A 5784-nucleotide genomic window follows, 5' to 3' on the forward strand; every position below is an offset into this window, starting at 1 on the left:
CCCGCCGACTACACGACCGTTTGGCAGAGCGAGTGCAAGGTTAGGCGAGCTGGGCGGTAACTCGGGTTAGTCTGGGGAGACTCGCGGTGGACAGGGTGGCGCGAATCCGGCCGGGCGGCCCCATCGATTAAGCATTGGTAGGGAGCCGAGGATGAGCCGTGCGAAGTGGCCTCGGAGGCGGTCCGTGGGGGACGACGGGGGGGGACGGGCGTCGGCCCTCCGGCCCGAGCAGAGAACGTTCGGTCACCCAAGCGGGAATCTGCGCCCCGGCCCGAGTCGGACTCGGTCGGTGCGGCCCGCTGAGGCCCTCAACTATTCCCGTACGCGGGGGTCGGGAGCTGCGGCGCTGCGCCGGCGACTTACCCGCGCGAGGCACGCACTGCGTGCGGCCAGGATGCGGAGTTGGATCGGCGCTGGTTGGGAACCCTCGGGGAACGAAGGCGGACGGCGGCCAGCCGGCGCCGACGAACCCGTCGGGGAGGGGGCTGGTGGCAGGCGCGATCGGCACTATTGCTGACTGCCGGGAGGGAAGCTGCGCCCCGGCCGAGTCAGACTCAGCCGTTGCGGCCCCCCCGAGCCCGCAGCGCGTAGCGCGGAAGCCATACGCCCCCCCGATGCGGAGCGACAGACGCCCCCGCGACCGCGGTTGGTCGGGAAGGCTTTTCGGATAGAGGTCGGACGGTGTGTGTGGACGGCTTCCCGTGGTGCCGCCGCTATCAAGCCGGAGGGTTTGAGAAACGACATTCGCGGAAGGACCGGCGCGGCCGGCGGACGCTCGCACGCGCGGCGCCCGACACTCAGCCGCTCGCTCGGCCTCCGTGGATCGTGGCTAGGTGGGATGGATGCCAAACCGGGTCGTCTCGGTCTCGCCGCAGTACGGTCGCGCCGGGGCCTGCGGGGCGGCGCGGGGAGCGCACGCTCACGCGGCGGCCGGGGCGCTAGAGTGCGACCCGCAGTGGGTAGGAACCGTCCACCCGACGTCGGACGAGCCGAGGCCGATGGGGGCCCTACCAAGGCGGGTCATGAGTGCCAGTCGGTCAGTTGGGTGAGGGGGTACTCGGAGGCCCGCCGGGAGCAGACGGGCGACCGGGGATGGGGGGCGTACGCGGGCGGGCGCCGGGAGAAGACGGCCCGTCCGGGGTCGAATCTCGGCCTGTGTTTTCGGAGCCGGCCGGGCATCACGCTCCCTCCTTGGATGGACAACATTCGTAGTTGACACTTTGTGTCATTTTATCCGAGCAGACGGGCGCCGCGAGGCGACCGTCCGGGGCGACTCTCGGCCTGTGTTTAAGGAGCCGGCCGGGCATCACGCTCCTTCCTTGGATGGACAACATTCGTAGTTGACACTTTGTGTCATTTTATCCGAGCGGGCGGGCGCCGCGAGGCGGACCGTCCGGGGCGACTCTCGGCCTGTGTTTAAGGAGCCGGCCGGGCATCACGCTCCTTCCTTGGATGGACAACATTCGCAGTTGACACTTTGTGTCATTTTATCCGAGCAGACGGGCGCCGCGAGGCGGACCGTCCGGGGCGACTCTCGGCCTGTGTTTTCGGAGCCGGCCGGGCATCACGCTCCCTCCTTGGATGGACAACATTCGTAGTTGACACTTTGTGTCATTTTATCCGAGCAGACGGGCGCCGCGAGGCGACCGTCCGGGGCGACTCTCGGCCTGTGTTTAAGGAGCCGGCCGGGCATCACGCTCCTTCCTTGGATGGACAACATTCGCAGTTGACACTTTGTGTCATTTTATCCGAGCAGACGGGCGCCGCGAGGCGGACCGTCCGGGGCGACTCTCGGCCTGTGTTTTCGGAGCCGGCCGGGCATCACGCTCCCTCCTTGGATGGACAACATTCGTAGTTGACACTTTGTGTCATTTTATCCGAGCAGACGGGCGCCGCGAGGCGACCGTCCGGGGCGACTCTCGGCCTGTGTTTAAGGAGCCGGCCGGGCATCACGCTCCTTCCTTGGATGGACAACATTCGTAGTTGACACTTTGTGTCATTTTATCCGAGCGGGCGGGCGCCGCGAGGCGGACCGTCCGGGGCGACTCTCGGCCTGTGTTTAAGGAGCCGGCCGGGCATCACGCTCCTTCCTTGGATGGACAACATTCGCAGTTGACACTTTGTGTCATTTTATCCGAGCAGACGGGCGCCGCGAGGCGGACCGTCCGGGGCGACTCTCGGCCTGTGTTTTCGGAGCCGGCCGGGCATCACGCTCCCTCCTTGGATGGACAACATTCGTAGTTGACACTTTGTGTCATTTTATCCGAGCAGACGGGCGCCGCGAGGCGACCGTCCGGGGCGACTCTCGGCCTGTGTTTAAGGAGCCGGCCGGGCATCACGCTCCTTCCTTGGATGGACAACATTCGCAGTTGACACTTTGTGTCATTTTATCCGAGCAGACGGGCGCCGCGAGGCGGACCGTCCGGGGCGACTCTCGGCCTGTGTTTTCGGAGCCGGCCGGGCATCACGCTCCCTCCTTGGATGGACAACATTCGTAGTTGACACTTTGTGTCATTTTATCCGAGCAGACGGGCGCCGCGAGGCGACCGTCCGGGGCGACTCTCGGCCTGTGTTTAAGGAGCCGGCCGGGCATCACGCTCCTTCCTTGGATGGACAACATTCGTAGTTGACACTTTGTGTCATTTTATCCGAGCGGGCGGGCGCCGCGAGGCGGACCGTCCGGGGCGACTCTCGGCCTGTGTTTAAGGAGCCGGCCGGGCATCACGCTCCTTCCTTGGATGGACAACATTCGCAGTTGACACTTTGTGTCATTTTATCCGAGCAGACGGGCGCCGCGAGGCGGACCGTCCGGGGCGACTCTCGGCCTGTGTTTTCGGAGCCGGCCGGGCATCACGCTCCCTCCTTGGATGGACAACATTCGTAGTTGACACTTTGTGTCATTTTATCCGAGCAGACGGGCGCCGCGAGGCGGACCGTCCGGGGCGACTCTCGGCCTGTGTTTAAGGAGCCGGCCGGGCATCACGCTCCTTCCTTGGATGGACAACATTCGCAGTTGACACTTTGTGTCATTTTGTTCGGCCTGTGTTTAAGGAGGCGGCCGTCCTCCACTCGGTCCGTGTTTAAGGAGCGACACTCGCGCTCCGGTTCGGCCTGTATTTAGGGAGGCGGCCGTCCTCCGCTTGGTCTGTGTTAAGGGCGACACTCTGTCCATGTTTGAGGAGCCTGGCCCTGACGCTCCTCTCCGGCCTGTGTTTAAGGAGGCGGCCGTCCTCCCCTTGGTCCGTGTTAAGGGCGACACTCGGTCCATGTTTGAGGAGCCTGGCCCTGACGCTCCTCTCCGGCCTGTGTTTAAGGAGGCGGCCGTCCTCCCCTTGGTCCGTGTTAAGGGCGACACTCGGTCCATGTTTGAGGAGCCTGGCCCTGACGCTCCTCTCCGGCCTGTGTTTAAGGAGGCGGCCGTCCTCCCCTTGGTCTGTGTTAAGGGCGACACTCGGTCCATGTTTGAGGAGCCTGGCCCTGACGCTCCTCTCCGGCCTGTGTTTAAGGAGGCGGCCGTCCTCCCCTTGGTCTGTGTTAAGGGCGACACTCGGTCCATGTTTGAGGAGCCTGGCCCTGACGCTCCTCTCCGGCCTGTGTTTAAGGAGGCGGCCGTCCTCCCCTTGGTCCGTGTTAAGGGCGACACTCGGTCCATGTTTGAGGAGCCTGGCCCTGACGCTCCTCTCCGGCCTGTGTTTAAGGAGGCGGCCGTCCTCCCCTTGGTCCGTGTTAAGGGCGACACTCGGTCCATGTTTGAGGAGCCTGGCCCTGACGCTCCTCTCCGGCCTGTGTTTAAGGAGGCGGCCGTCCTCCGCTTGGTCTGTGTTAAGGGCGACACTCGGTCCGTGTTTAAGGAGCCGGCCCTGACGCTCCTCTTCGGCCTGTGTTTAAGGAGGCGGCCGTCCTCCACTTCCTTCCATGCACCACCACATTCGCAGTTGACACTTTGCCATTTTTTCAGAGAGGTGACACTTAGTCGTTTTTTCGAAAGTTGACACTTAGTCGTTTTTTCGAAAGTTGACACTTTGCCGTTTTTTCAGAGAGGCGACACTTAGTCGTTTTTTCGAAAGTTGACACTTAGCCGTTTTTTCGAAAGTTGACACTTAGCCGTTTTTTCGAAAGTTGACACTTAGCCGTTTTTTCGAAAGTTGACACTTAGTCACTTTTTCGCCACAGTGACACCTCCAGCGCGTGCCACGGCGCTTTTCAGGTCTTCTATCCGACCTTGTGCTGTCGAGGACGGCGTGTCCGACGCCGTGGGGAGACCAGCACCATCTCCTCCATACTCGTAAACGGGGTGCTTTGGAAAACGGGGGGAAAGTCGATGAGTACACTGACTACTGGGACCATTTCATTGTACTCTGGCGCACCTGAAGACCAAAAAAGGTACTGCACCTTAGCCCGGGTACCTCACCCCCTGGTACCTCGAGGAGAACTTAGAAAAATTTCGACAAATTTTTGGTGAGCTCCAGGGAGAGAGGCTGATTTTTCGCTTTTTGAGGCCGACCGCCGAACCGGCGCGGGGCGGACTCACAAGCCCCGCAGAGCCGTGGGCACTTAGTCGTTTTTTCAGAGAGGCGACACTTAGTCGTTTTTTCAGAGGCGACACTTAGTCGTTTTTTCGAAAGTTGACACTTAGCCGTTTTTTCGAAAGTCGACACTTAGCCGTTTTTTTGGAAAGTTGACACTTAGTCGTTTTTTCGAAAGTTGACACTTAGTCGTTTTTTCGCCACAATTGGCTCTGAGCTCCAGGGGGAGAGCCTGGTTTTGCCTTATTTCAGGCCGGCTGGGGAACCGGCGCGGGTCGGATGCACGAGCCCGGCAGAGCCGTGGGCACTTAGAAAATTTTCGCCGATTAAGCTGGGACCTCCAGGCGGAGACCGGCATTCCTCGTCCTCGGGGTTCGACCCAGGAACCGGCGCTGGGCAGACGCCGTAGCCACGCAGAGCCGTGGGCACTTAGAAAATATTCGCCAAGTTGGCTCTGAGCTCCAGGCGGAGAGGCTGGTTTTGCCTTATTTCAGGCCGGCTGGGGAACCGGCGCGGGTCGGATGCACGAGCCCGCAGAGCCGTGGGCACTTTGCCATTTTCTCAGAGTCGACACTTAGTCGTTTTTTCAGAGAGGCGACACTCTGTCGTTTTTTCGAAAGTTGACACTTTGCCGTTTTTTCAGAGAGGCGACACTTAGCCGTTTTTTCGAAAGTTGACACTTAGCCGTTTTTTCGAAAGTCGACACTTAGCCGTTTTTTCAGAGATGTGACACTTTGCCGTTTTTTCGAAAGTCGACACTTAGCCGTTTTTTCAGAGATGTGACACTTAGAAACTTTTTGCCAAGTTGGCTGTGAGCTCCAGGAGGAGACCGTTATTTTTCGTCATTCGAGGCCGACTGCGGAACCGGCGCTGGGCGGACGCCAAAGCTCGGCAGGGCCGTGGGCACTTAGAAACTTTTTGCCAAGTTGGCTGTGAGCTCCAGGAGGAGACCGTTATTTTTCGTCATTCGAGGCCGACTGCGGAACCGGCGCTGGGCGGACGCCAAAGCTCGGCAGGGCCGTGGGCACTTAGAAACTTTTTGCCAAGTTGGCTGTGAGCTCCAGGAGGAGACCGTTATTTTTCGTCATTCGAGGCCGACTGCGGAACCGGCGCTGAGCGGACGCCAAAGCTCGGCAGGGCCGTGGGCACTTAGAAACTTTTTGCCAAGTTGGCTGTGAGCTCCAGGAGGAGACCGTTATTTTTCGTCATTCGAGGCCGACTGCGGAACCGGCGCTGGGCGGACGCCAAAGCTCGGCAG

The sequence above is a fragment of the Syngnathus leptorhynchus genome, unplaced genomic scaffold, assembly GCF_054491065.1.
Source record: "Syngnathus leptorhynchus isolate UIUO unplaced genomic scaffold, UIUO_Slep HiC_scaffold_371, whole genome shotgun sequence".
In the NCBI taxonomy this organism is placed as follows: domain Eukaryota; kingdom Metazoa; phylum Chordata; class Actinopteri; order Syngnathiformes; family Syngnathidae; genus Syngnathus; species Syngnathus leptorhynchus.